This window comes from Asterias amurensis, chromosome 9, assembly GCF_032118995.1.
Source record: "Asterias amurensis chromosome 9, ASM3211899v1".
Lineage (NCBI taxonomy): Eukaryota > Metazoa > Echinodermata > Asteroidea > Forcipulatida > Asteriidae > Asterias > Asterias amurensis.
The window spans coordinates 17,470,613-17,484,161 of NC_092656.1; positions in this window are offsets into that span (position 1 = coordinate 17,470,613).

Genomic DNA, 13,549 nt, shown 5'->3' on the forward strand with positions numbered 1-13,549 from the left:
AAGAACATTTCTCATTTCGTTTCTTACTCATGAAATGGTAGTCCAGCTCCATGTCGTCGTTGTTGAACGAAACCATGTTTTTATGACGCATTAGAATGAATTAGCCCGGGACCATATTGGAACGGTATATGGTTGAACAAAAATGTACCCGATTTCTGAAAGTATAGCCACCAAAAGAGTGCCGACCTAATTCAGCCGATATACGGTTACTCTAAAGATGCACTGACGTTGGATTTAAAGGCATACAAAATGTTTTTGAAGAGACTTTATAAGACTATGAGAACATGTTTTTGTTGTTTTCAAGAGTAAGGAATATTGCTTTCATTGACTAGCGAGGCAAACAATTCTTACAGGCATTATACGATAGCATAGTTCCTATAAGGAAGAACATTCTACTACAGAATTCATTGATAAAGTAAAAGACGTGCCGCAAGGCCAGCGGATAGTGACCTGGATATAATACAGGGGGAAACACGCCATCTTTACGAACTCGAGACTAGACGAGAGTGGATTGGAACGCTAAAGAGACACTCGTAGAGTCAAGTGGTCATGACGTCAAAGTGGAGCTCTTTAGCCCTCTAGAGAGAAAGAAGAAACTGCTACACGGTAGCCACCCTTCCCCAACGCCTTAAGGAGGACACTTGCCGCATCCTTTAAAACGTGGTATGAATAAGACAATGGTTAAGATGGTGAATCAAGCATCTCGTCTTTTGATATGTCCGGTTATGCTGGAGGTTTCGTACTTTCTCCCTCTTTGTAAGATGTTTAAGACAAAATAACAAAATGGACGGTTTATTTTTCCAAATAGACGGACTGAACGATGACCGTATTTTGTTTTTGTTTATTGTTTGTTTTTACGTTTACACCGAGTGTATTAAACACTGTCTTTTCTCACATAGCTCGTAAAAAAATACCCTGCTTATTATTATACAGCACGGGTCAGGTGCAAGGGTAAAACAACTATATTCTTTATCCCCAATGCAAAAATAAATCGTTGAGGTACTCGCTGCTTTCGGACACATATGATTCAATATGCATCTGCGCCGGGCTAGCTCTGTGCGTCTAGTGGTCGGACATCTCCTCTAGCAATGCAAAGGTCGTGGGTTCGGATCCCACCAGAGTGATTTGGCTGTGGTTTGTTTTACACAGAACTTGGGAAAGTACTGGGTGTACAGTGCTTACACATCGGTGTAACAGTAAAAACAACATTCTTTATCTGCAATGCGAAACTAACATCTACTTTTGCTATTGTTTGCATTGCATACAGATTGAAGCCTGAAGGCCAATGTAGGTTTCTTAAATGGCTTCCGTTCGGGACACAATATTGGCTTACATAGAATATTATAGAACTTACCACTAATCTAAACTTTACATTCATCAACAAGTTTCACCTTAATTAGAGCTTTGGCAGGGGGTTTAGAAAAACGAATCTGTTGAATAACAATTGCAACAGCCCTGTAATTACAGAGCCTTTTTGACACTAGTCTTCATTTCAGTCTCAGAACACCCTTTGTCCCTCATTTGCTCCTCAGTTTAAAGTATGGTGCCGGCCGCTGTTTGTGTCAAGAATTACACAATCTACACAATCAGAGCGTAAGTTCGTCAGATTTTTCACAATAAAAATTGCCTTCTCCGCAGAATTGTGTTGTTATCCGATAAAAGCAGCGGTCAGGGCAGGCGCAAGCGATCAGTCAAAAGGCGACAATTATATTGCCATATCCCAACAGCGAGGTAAACCAATAGCACTGGAGACATGACACTTTCAGCGTCCGGGGAAAAAAGTATTTAATTTTAGAAAACAGTTTACGCTTCTCTGGTGACAAGATGAATGGCAAAGGTCTCAAATTGTGTCTGTTTTCCCTGAGGTTGATTCATCTGAGGACGGCAAACCGGCTCAGGACAGACACCGGTTTTTGCGTGGGAGGCCCAGTGTGCTACTCGAGATGTTTGTGGGAATTCAGAGACCACTGTTTAACAGTCTGAATTTTTTCCTGAAAGTTCTTTGTAAACTGGGTATATGGGAGTGAGAATGGTCAATAACAAGTGTTGATGAATTACATTATACCGGGGGCCTGATACTTCACGGAGGCAACGAAGCCGATTGCCTTAATGCCCCCTGGTTATTGCCTTGGTGCCCTCGAAATGCTTCGGTAGAAATTTACATTTTCTTCATGCTCTTTACCCAGGAGAAAATGCCCTTTCTAAAATAAAACATAAAGACCCGATACCGACAGGAATTGAAATGACAACTTGTCCACTGAACGCAAGTTAAAAACCTTTACCATTAAAAAGCAAAATCCCAATTTAAGTGTTAAATGTCTGGTATTTGATAGTGTTCGTACATGTCTATAAGTACCAGGCACGCTCCGTGGTTTTGCTGTGCTCTAGGTTGTGGGTTCGAATCCCACCCAAGTGGGGTCAAAGTTACATTCAGTTTCGGTTCTCATTTTACATATAAACACCAACAGACTCTGGGAAAAACCTTGCAGAAACCAGGGCTAAAAACTGGAAGTTCAAAATACCACATGTCTAAAAAATGGGTAATACTTCTGCTACAATTAGGCTTACACTTTATTTTCTTTTTTCTTTTTCTTTTTTAAATAAAACTAAAGTTTACACAGCCCATGCTATATGTTTATCTAGATAATATGCAGTTAAGAGGTTTATAACAAATCTAATAACTTTTAAATTAAATACTACAAGCAGTAACGATATTGATACTCTTTTAAAATACACCAGTAGTTTTTGATAATTTTCGTTGCATGTATTTGTATGTATTTTTTTTAAATATTATCATTGATCAGCACACCATACCATAATCAACGCTGTGCACCATGTTCTCTTGTTGTTTTCGTCAAAGCATAAACCACCCCAAGCAATCAGAAGCCGGTTTTGTCTCTAGCCTTGCAAACTGCGTTCCATCTATAATCTCTACCTACACACTATTATTTTTTTGCTTGGACGGTTTTTAATTAATTAAATAAAAACCCCACTGCAGATAAATCAGGCTACAATGGTGAAATTCTCGGAAAATCTAATCGCCGTTGAAATATGAACACTAATCCTAATAATTTGTTGTCTTAGTAAAGATCAACATGATCGGTCAATCGAAGGCAATGTATTCTTAAGGACACGGTTTAGCTTTGGAATTAAGGGAATGTTTTTGAAGATTATAAGTTTCTCCTTAGTGGATTTTCTGAGAAATAACCCAATCTCATTGATGTCATTGTGAAACAATCCGGGCTGGGTTAGGTCACGAGTTTCACACGTCCTCTAATTCCTTTAAAGCCATTGGACCCTTTCGGTACAGAAAAAAAAAAAGTTCACAGATTTACAAATAACTTACAGGGGTTACAGAAGGTAGTGGTGAAATACTTCTCTTGAAATATTATTCCATGAAATGCTTTACTTTTTGAGAAAACAGTAAAACAATATCAATTCTCGTTAACGAGAATTACGGATTTATTTTAAACACCTGTCATGACACGGCGAAACGTGCGGAAACAAGGGTGGGTTTTCCCGTTATTTTCTCCCGACTCCGATGACCGATTGAGCCTAAATTTTCACAGGTTTGTTATTTTATATAGAAGTTGTGATACACGAAGTGTGGGCCTTGGACAATACTGTTTACCGAAAGTGTCCAATGGCTTTAACACAGACAAATCTTTTCATCAAAAGAAGTTAAAACCAAACAATATAACTTTTAGTGATGGATGCCCACACATTGTTGCTTATAACACCAATCCGCCGTCCACTGCCCACTGCAGGATAACTTCCAAATTTTGGACTGAAGAGAATAAATTTATGAACCACACTCAACACAAAGGTGACATTTTACTCGGTAAACTTTCACGCTGTATGTTTAGATTCTGTCCCCCATATGGGAAGTTAACGTGGGCTGGAGGAGGATGTTTTACAAGAGGGCGCTATAATAACTAGTTTGTACACAGTTTTCCATATGGGGATGGGGGGGGGGGGGCAATTCTCCGTGGGGACAGAATCTCCTTCCAGGGCGGCACTTCAAACATCTTTCCTATATAGAATGAATTGATACAGTTCAACATTTTTAAAGACACTGGTCACCGTTGGTAATTTTCAAAGACCAGTCTTCTCATATATGCACAATTTAACAAACCTGGGAAAACTTGAACTCAATTTGTCGTCGATGTTCTGAGATAATAATGGAAGAAAAAAAAACATTGCTTTCTTTGAGATTCGATAGTAATCAATATAATGTACCATTTTAGCCGGTCATCTCGTGAGTACCAGCGAGTGTATTGAGTATAGATGAGATGTATTTGTTGTTTACTTGACTGTTTCTTGGAACTTCTTGACTTCATAACCAAGTCTTATAATTACCTGTGGGCATCCGTTGTCAAGAATTGCCACGGGTTAGTTGAAAGCCTGTGAGTCCCTGAGAGGAGAATAAGATCTCATTGTGGTGAATTATAAGGAGGCAGTGTGGAGAAATCTTTACGCTGCTCGATGTGGTGAGAGGTTTAGCTTGTTGCCGGGTGTAACTCACAACCGCATTGTTGTTTTGCTGTTCCTTCCTGCAAAGTCACAGCTACGTTTCAAAATACTTTCGAACTAAAGTTAAAGGAGAGCCTTTCATTATTTGGTTTGTTGGTTGTTTTCTAAATGCACTGGACAATATTTGTAATTACTCAAAATAAACTGTAAGCATAAAAGCTTACTAGATCCAAGCAATGGGGAGCTGTTGGAGAGCTGTTGATAGTATACAACTTTGTGAGAAACTGCTCCCTCTGAAGTAACATAGTTTTTGAGAGAGAGAGGTAATTTTTCACTCAAATATTAAAAGACTTCAGGCCTAACGCACATTTAGTCATCCGATAGCACACAAATTTGTGCAACAGGGTGTTTTTTTCTTTCATTATTCTCTTGCAACTTTGATGACCAATTACGCCCAATTTTTCACATATAATGTGATACACCAAGTGAGAATACTGGTCTTGGCATTTACCAAAGGTGTCACTCATACATACAATGTTTGTCGACCCAGTAAATTAGAAATTTCTCTTTGGTCTTCTGCTGTTTTGATTTTTTTTTCTTGCGACGTCTCTATAGTTTTTTTCCTTTTTTTTTTTTTTTTTTTTTTTGGGGGGGGGGGGGTCGTTATGATATCGACGTTGCACGAAATGACAAACAATCATCACATGAGTTCTATGAAACAAAAACCCACACGTGGTATTTGTCTTTGTTTGGGGGAAATGAGTTTAGCTCCCCACCATATTAGTTTGGAATTTCAAGTTCTTTAAGTGTTATAACACTATAATAGCATCAATTGAATTATTTTCATTAATTCTGAGGTCTCAAAAACAAATTCGTGGAAAAAACTTCTTTCCAAAAAATTATGTTACTTCAGAGGGAGCCGTTTCTCACAATGTTTGATATTATCAACAGCTCTCCATTGCTTGTTGTTACCAAGTAAGTTTTTATGCTAACAAGTATTTTGAGTAATTATCAAATATGCAATGCCTTTACGCGTTTTGTTCTTCAAATTCAAACCCTTTTCATCTACGTGTCATTATAGAACCATGCACCCATCTAGTTTGAGTTTTGAATAGCAAGCGCCGAGCGCTCCCTGCTTTCAATGGGTTTACAGTTCAAACGATTTCTTCATTTACACCGACTGAATTAGAAAAAAGCAGGTATAATTGGTTGATTAATAAGCACTCTTTATGACATTTATCATTATGGAATCCAAAATGACAGGTGGCCGACGGGCTTGGTGGTTTTGCACACCCTGTATGTAAAATAAATGCTGGTACAAACACCGGGAAAACGCTCAAGGCCCACGCGGGCAGATAGATCCGGATTACCCGAGGCAATACCGGAATTCACGCCGGCAGAGGGCAGAAAAACGTAGCGTGTAAAATTCACTCAAACGTTCATAACATTTTTGTTGTGACATGCATATGTCTATTGGATCCCATACAGAGTGATGAAATGGCAAGTCCCATATTTAAAGGTGAACCTGTTGTATAGTACATTGAATAAAGGGATTCCGTGTAGATTCCATACACTTATTCAACAGTCCTAATTGAAAGGACATTGGTGTGTGATTGCCAAAGCTTTACGATTTAATAATTGGTTAAGTTCGTGTGAATTCTTTACAAGCGAACTTGTATAGGGTCACAATGTGGTTTTGCAATGACGTCAGGATGTAAAAGTAAAAGCTGCAGCAGCAAAGGGCAATGCATTTCTAAAAAGGGCACTTTTGGAATATATAAACAAAATTCGACGACAAGTTTGACAGAGGTCTACACCATCGTTTTGAAAAAAAGGGGGGAAAAACATTCAGTCAGTCGCTAGGCCTATCCTATGATTTTCAATGAGCACAGCTCAAAACGAGCAACATGTCAACTTCAATAACTGATCCCGAGGTAGATTAAACATTTTTACTGATTAAAATCATAAGGTCATCGTCAATCATTTCCAAGTGTGTATAGTTCTTCATTAATCACTCTTTACCAGGAAAATTTGGAGCAAAATATTGTTAGCTAGGTCCTCGGGGAGGATGGTGGCTTGACTGAAGCTCGTGAAGGTTGCAAACCTCACAAGGTTCAAATAATGACAATAATGGGTCCTCTTTCGCCCCTAACGTATAAAGGAGCGAATGACTGTACATAAAGGAAGAAACAGACATGTGGTGAAGGAACGGGTAATTGTCTATATTATTAAGTCAACTGAAAGGAAAGGGGGAATAAACTAACCACAATAGGTCAAGGGAAAACACACAAGGAAAACGATATTCGTCATTTCAAGGTGTTAAAATATGCAACAAGTACAACAAGACTTTGGAAGCTGACGAGGGCGGTGAAGAGAAACGACAGTCACTGGAAATGAATGACTGCAGTGGATATTACCAGAATTTTATTAGGAGTAACTAATCATATCCCATGGAGGCAATGTTGATCCATTCTCAAAGGTATTGCCCGGTATGATACCAAAAGTATCGTATTGAAGTAGAATAATAAGTAACGCAATGCCAGACTGTGGTCTACGACCAGCCCCCGTATGCAAGGTATCAATATAAAGCCTATAAAATGTTTTGAACTGTTTGTGAATTGTTTCTAATTTCTTAATTTGTTTAAACTGACTTCGCTGTGTCTTGCATGCCCGGCGCAAACTGCCCTTATTCTATGTTCAAAGAAGCAAAACAACCTGACAAGAAGCTCGACCACAGACCAAGTCGCAATGTGTTGATCAAGAACTTAGAGTCAACAGCATCTTCAACCGAGATGTGGGTGGTTGAGATATTAAATGATCTCTCTCAAAAAAAAAAAAAAAAAAAAAAAGATAAAACCTGACACCATTTAACTCATCGTAATATCTTTTTATAAAACAGTACACCAGGGAGCTAACAGCCAGAGCGAGTAGGAGATGGCACTGGCCCCGGTTCGACGAAGGGGAAATCGGCGCCTCCTGCCACTAGTAAACCGGATCTCAGTCAGAGGCGTACAGTCCAATGGACTACCCAAACTTTTTAGGACACGTACTTACCTCAGCTTGGCAGTGGGGGATACTTGTTTTGTTTTCGCCAACGCCCCCACATCTAAAAGCCTTTTTCATTTGGCGAGCACATTTTCTTCAGGTCTACTATTTATTTATTTTCAGAAAGGATGACAATCGTGTCAGTGTAGCTGAAGCAGTGAATGATTAAAAAGGTTTTTCCCATTTGTTGCAGGCACTCAATTGCCCTAATTTGGTTGTCAAGTGGGCACACCGCAACCGTCAAGTCAATAAGAATGCCTACGACTAATAGTCGAATCATAAATATTTAAACTTAGCGTGGCTACTCGATAATTGTACCAATTATTTCCACTGCAATAGGTCTACATAAAATGTATAATGTGTTTCCAACTACAGGTTGTGGGGTTCGATATTAAACTGGTTTGAAAACGGTGCAGGTGTTTAACGCAACATACGAAGTGTGGACCTGTGAGAACAAAAGAAGTTCATAATCATATATAGGAACTTTAAACTTTGTCAGGACTTTTAAGACACGTCAACACAAACATTCCCCAAAATGCATCCTTGCGGAACATTATTTTGTTCTTTCCTTTGTTCCTGCACTTAAAAGTCCGCTAGCTCGTTTAAGTAATCTCGGTGTTGTAAAACACTAAATAATTAAGCTTTATTGATCCATTTGCCTTATTCCCAATGATTGAGGTAAAACACCATTATGAGTTCTTCAGTTTCTGGCCACTGTTGTTGAATACGCCAAAAGCCCGGTTCATACTTCATGCAAATGCGAATGCGAACGAATTTGACGTGAATGGGACGCCACAACCCTCCTTTCGCAGCTATATTCGCAAGTGAGTCGAGCAGAGTTCAACTGCTGCGAATTTTTGACGTCAACATTCGTATCGCATTCGCAGGAAGTATGAACCGGGCTTAACTGCCTTGTTAAAACTCAGAATACAAGCAGCATTTTACAAATGTAACCGCGCAAATATGTTATGGCTGTGGTTTTATCTCTACCTTCCGTTGGAATGGAAACACTGTATAAATGAACTGATTTGAATTTATGTCACTGTGTATGAAAAAAGGTTATTGTAACATAAAATGATACAAATATTGGCTTTTGTTATAGGGCGCAAACCCGTCACTCCGTGACGCTCCTGGCACTGTAACATAAAGTATTTTCAGAAAGATGTGGCACTACGTTTGAATTATGAGACCTATAATCCCTTTATAGTTTCACAAGGTGCTGTTGCGCAATTTGCTGTCGATCAGACCAGGAACAGCGAGGCAAACCCCTTCTTTTTACGAAAGGTGCACTGTTTACGAGGCCAGCGGCGAAGTAATAAGTGGCATGCTTAAGGACACAGGTGTAACAACTCTTGAACGACTCTTGAACCCACACTCTGCTCTTTAATCGCTAGGCCATGGAACGCCAGATTTATAAAACAAGTTCTCTAATACTGTTTGCTAACACAACATACACAAAGAAGCTTTTGCCGTTTTAAAATGGAAAGCAAAATAAGTAAAAATAATAAAACATAATGTTTTTTTACGTCTGCTCTCTAATGTTTTTTTTCTTCCAAAGACCAATCGATTTATTTAATCTGGCAAACGGTTCAGCTAAGATTATATTAAAAAAAAAAACACCAGGGGTGAGTGGGGGAGTGGGGGGGGGGGGGGCTTTTGTAAACAGAAGACATATTTAATCAATGTTCATATTTAATATAGAAGGGTTATTGCCTGCTGTTGATGTTGCTAATTCCCGAAGCACGAACTCATAACATTTGACAGCAAAACTAAGTGCCGGACACTTTACAGCGAGATAATCTAAACCAATGTTTGAAAATGTGTATCAGCAGTTGAGACTAGACAACCGCAATGAATGCAACACATCGCAATAAAAAAGAAACAGTCTTAGCCACATGGAGCAGCTGCGTGTGATGGTTTAGCGTCATCGATGTTTTTTTTTTATGCGAAAGTTCGTTCTTACAATTCTGTTGATGTCATTCGCCAAAGCCGTTCATCTTTTCTAAGTGCGTCAGTGTGGAGGCTGACTAAGCTTGAAACCACACATTTAGAGATACTTCATTCAGAAGAAAAAACAATCATGTTTTTCAAAAGGATTGTAGTTCATTTGGTAGAAAACGGTGGTATAGTATACAAATATTGAGTGGCTCAGAGTGGAATGGGAGGAATATTATCGCAAGGTAAAATTTTGACTGTTCCAATTCACGAGGCGAAGCCGAGTGAAATGGAACAGTCCAAATTTTACCGAGCGATAATATTCCTTCCATTCCACGAATTAAAGCCACTCAATATTTGTTTTGTATAACTGACATATAGATCCTTGTCATTTGATGTATTTTAAAAGTATAACATTATGAAAAATCACACAAATTACTGACAACCAAAAATCATATTAGCAGAGGCGCGGCGGCGCTGTACTGCTCAAAAACATTGGGAACAAGGATGATCCTAACTGTTGAATGGGAAATGCTATTCCCCATGGGCGAATAGGTCGTTTTTATCGCCGGTGCGGATGGGAGTAATAGTAAATGTCACGTGAAGTAAGTTTCACCAATCAAATGACAAGGATCTGTATGTCAGTTATGTAATAGGCATTGCCCCTACTCGAAACCACGGCTTGGGCCCGGGCTGCGGCCCTGGCTACGGCTCCGTTCTCTTGTTTGAAGTCCCGTACCGAAGGTATGATTTCAAAATAACTGAATGGGCCTTTAAGCCGAAGCCAAACCCACAAGCTGTAATTTGTTTCGATATATTTTGTGGAGTTTTTGTTTAAACCTCGTTCACTTTTTATGGTTATAAATTTTGTAGAATATTGCATGCACCAACCAGTCATGTAAAAGAGTGCATGTGTTGCTTGTGTGTTGTCAGAAATAACCTGACTCATGGAAGATATATTGCTGTATTTGTTATGATTTATTGCACTACCGATTTGCTGCATTAAGAGAACCGTTTGGAATGTGTTTATGAATGTGTACAAACACATAGGAGACTCTGGAACGCAAGAGGGCAGTAGCACATAATTCCAGTAGATACACTAGAATAATACCCGTGATAGCAACCTAATATTCAAGGCCTCTCAGCCTGTTGAAAACTAATCAAACACATTTCTGGGCAACTAATCTAATCAGATTTGTAGAAAATTTTTGACAGCTCAGGCATTCAGAAAAAAAACCCTGAAAATCTGCCAGTTTTAATGAAGAACGTCTCAATTTCCCAAACCAAGACTGACTTTACTTGGCACCATTAATCAAGTTTCATCAAACATTGAAGCACAGAATCCTCAGGTTGTGGTAACTAATGTCAAAACTTACCCAATCTGTTATTTGCATGACACCCCAAAACATTATTATTAAAGATTCTGAGGGTCTACAAATTATGATATACAGTTTGGGGTATGAATTGGCCTAACTATTTAGTGTGGTGCACTCCAGTGCATATGTTTTTTAAACGGCAATTAGGCCTACCTCTAAATTATTAAACTTTCATTTATAAACAGTATTGTAAACAGTATTGTCCAAGTCCCACACTTTGTGTATCACAGCTTATATATAAAGTAACAAACCTATGGAAATGTAGGCTCAATCGGTAATCGGAGTCGGGAGAAAATAATGGGGAAACCCACCCTGTTCCGCACGTTTCGCCGTGTCATGACATGTGTTTAAAAAAATCCGTAATTCTCGCTATCGAGGGTTGATATTGTTTTAATGTTTTCTAAACAAGTACATCATTTCATGGAACAATATTTTAAGACAAGCCTTTCACCATTACCTTCTGTAAACCCTGTAAATTTTTGTAAATCTGTGATTTTTTTTTTCTGTACCGAAACAGCATAATGGCTTTAAAGCTTGTTTTTCAATAACTTCTGCAAACAAGTTTATGTTGCTCCTGCCCCCCCCCAATATAGCTCCTCCCCCATAACATTCACTAACATTTATTTCAATGCTGCAATTCATTACAATAAAAGCACAATAAGTTGAAATTACCCAAGTAGCACAGTAATATGAGATAATAAATATATTTGGTGCACAATGAATCAATAATAATCGGCAGAATGACAACATTTAGGAGTAAGGTGAAACATAAAAAGCGCCATTGTACAGTAATTATTTCAAATCGGTGTTTTTGCTAATGGATGGCAGATGGGTAAGGAGATTCTGTCCCCCATATGGCGAACTATGGGTGCGTTCGTTTAGCTACCCTGGGTCGACCCCGGTCTGCCCCGGTACGTTTGAATAGCTTTGATGGGGCTCACCCGGGTCAGCCCCCAGTGCCCTGGTTGTGGAGTGGGTCACTTGGGAGAGACCCGATGTGCATGACGATTAGTGATCGTTCGATTAGCTCTTGTCGGGGGCTCACCCGAGTGAGCAACGCGGGGTCGACCTAGGGAAGCTAAAGCAAACTCACCCTATGTTCAAGCTACTTATGATAGCGCCCTCTTTTGATTCATCCTCCTCCAGCCAGTTTCCCTTGGACACCGGTGTCTCAGGGAATTCTGTCCGCCGGAGATTCTGTCCCCCATATTATGGGGAATTAACATGAGCTGGAGGAGGAGGATTCAAAAGAAGGCAGAAGAAGTTTGTACACAGTTTGCTATATTGGGGACAGAATCTCCTGCCACACCGGCACTCTAGTGTTAAATGAGTTTAACTGAACCTAAATGATAATATAAAAATATATTATTTGGTTTGCGGTAATACCGTGTGTGTATCTACTTGCCAGGTAGAGTTTGTTCTATAGAGAACTGTCTTGCTTAATTCTACTACCGCGGAGTAGATTGTCAGGGAGACTTCTCAGTTCTGAAAAGAACTGTCCTGCTTATTAACTATTACCTGCAGGGTGGATGGTAAAGAAATAGGCTAGGACTACTTCTTTAGCTTATAGGATCATAATTAACTCTATTACCGCGGAGTCAGTTCTTGGGTTGTTCTTTATGAAAATACTTATCTAAATTTGTCAAATTTTCACGTTAACCTTTCCAACACGTACAGCAACAACAGCGGTTACTCGTTCATCAGGGGGCGTATTTTTCAAGACCCACTGGTCTTCGTCGTAACCTAACTACAAGGGATGATTTGCACCTGAATGGTTGAGGGCGTACTTTACTTCGCCTACTGCACCGAGATTTTTTGTCAGTCCATAAACTAGCCTGAACATCTGACGTCACACTCTCGAGGCTCCCTTGCGGATAAAGACAGGGGCCCAGTCTAGTCCATAACATGCAACCGGTATGCGAACATTATTCACGAGGTTTTATCCTTGCACATAAAAAAAGAAGAAAAAAATAAAAAATTGGAACGAAGGGCGCCACCAATTGGCAAATATCCCTCCTCCGTAGACCCCCCCCCCCCCAGCACCAGAACAATTACTGATGCGAAAAGGTGATTTTGTAAGGGGCGAATGAACAGGTGATATTTGAAGCGCAGTCCCTATTATGTTCAAATGATTTTATGAACATTTCTATTTCAATTTCCTTGAGGGCATCTAAGAATAGGTTAGGAATGAAACAGACGATTAATGGGCAAAGTTAACCGTACTGTTGTACTCTATATTAGTGACCATTTTCATTGAATTTTGCCTGACATGTTGGAAAAGAAACACGCTTGATTGGTACGTTCTGAAATATCTAGTGATGTTGTTACTTCCAATAACTTAGCGTTGTGTATGCCCACATGAAAGAATTACCTATTACATAGAGAGCGAATTACTCTTGTTTCTTTGCCCAAGCGTAAAAAGGCCTGACAACGGAAGATAACGAATTATAACAAAAAATCCCTTCATTCGCTCCTCCAAATTAAATCTATTATCAATCATAAGTAATTCCTCCTTGTAGTCACCAGGATATGCCTTCCTCCTTGGTGAAACTTAAAAAACAATTTCAGCGATGATTTCTGTTGTATTTTTTAGCATAAATTGGGCAAACACGCATCTCGGAAGTGTATTAGGAAACACATTTCCGAAATAAATACTAACTTCGTTTTGCCCACATAAACATTTTGTTTTGCATTAGTTAAAGCTATATATTGTGTGTTTT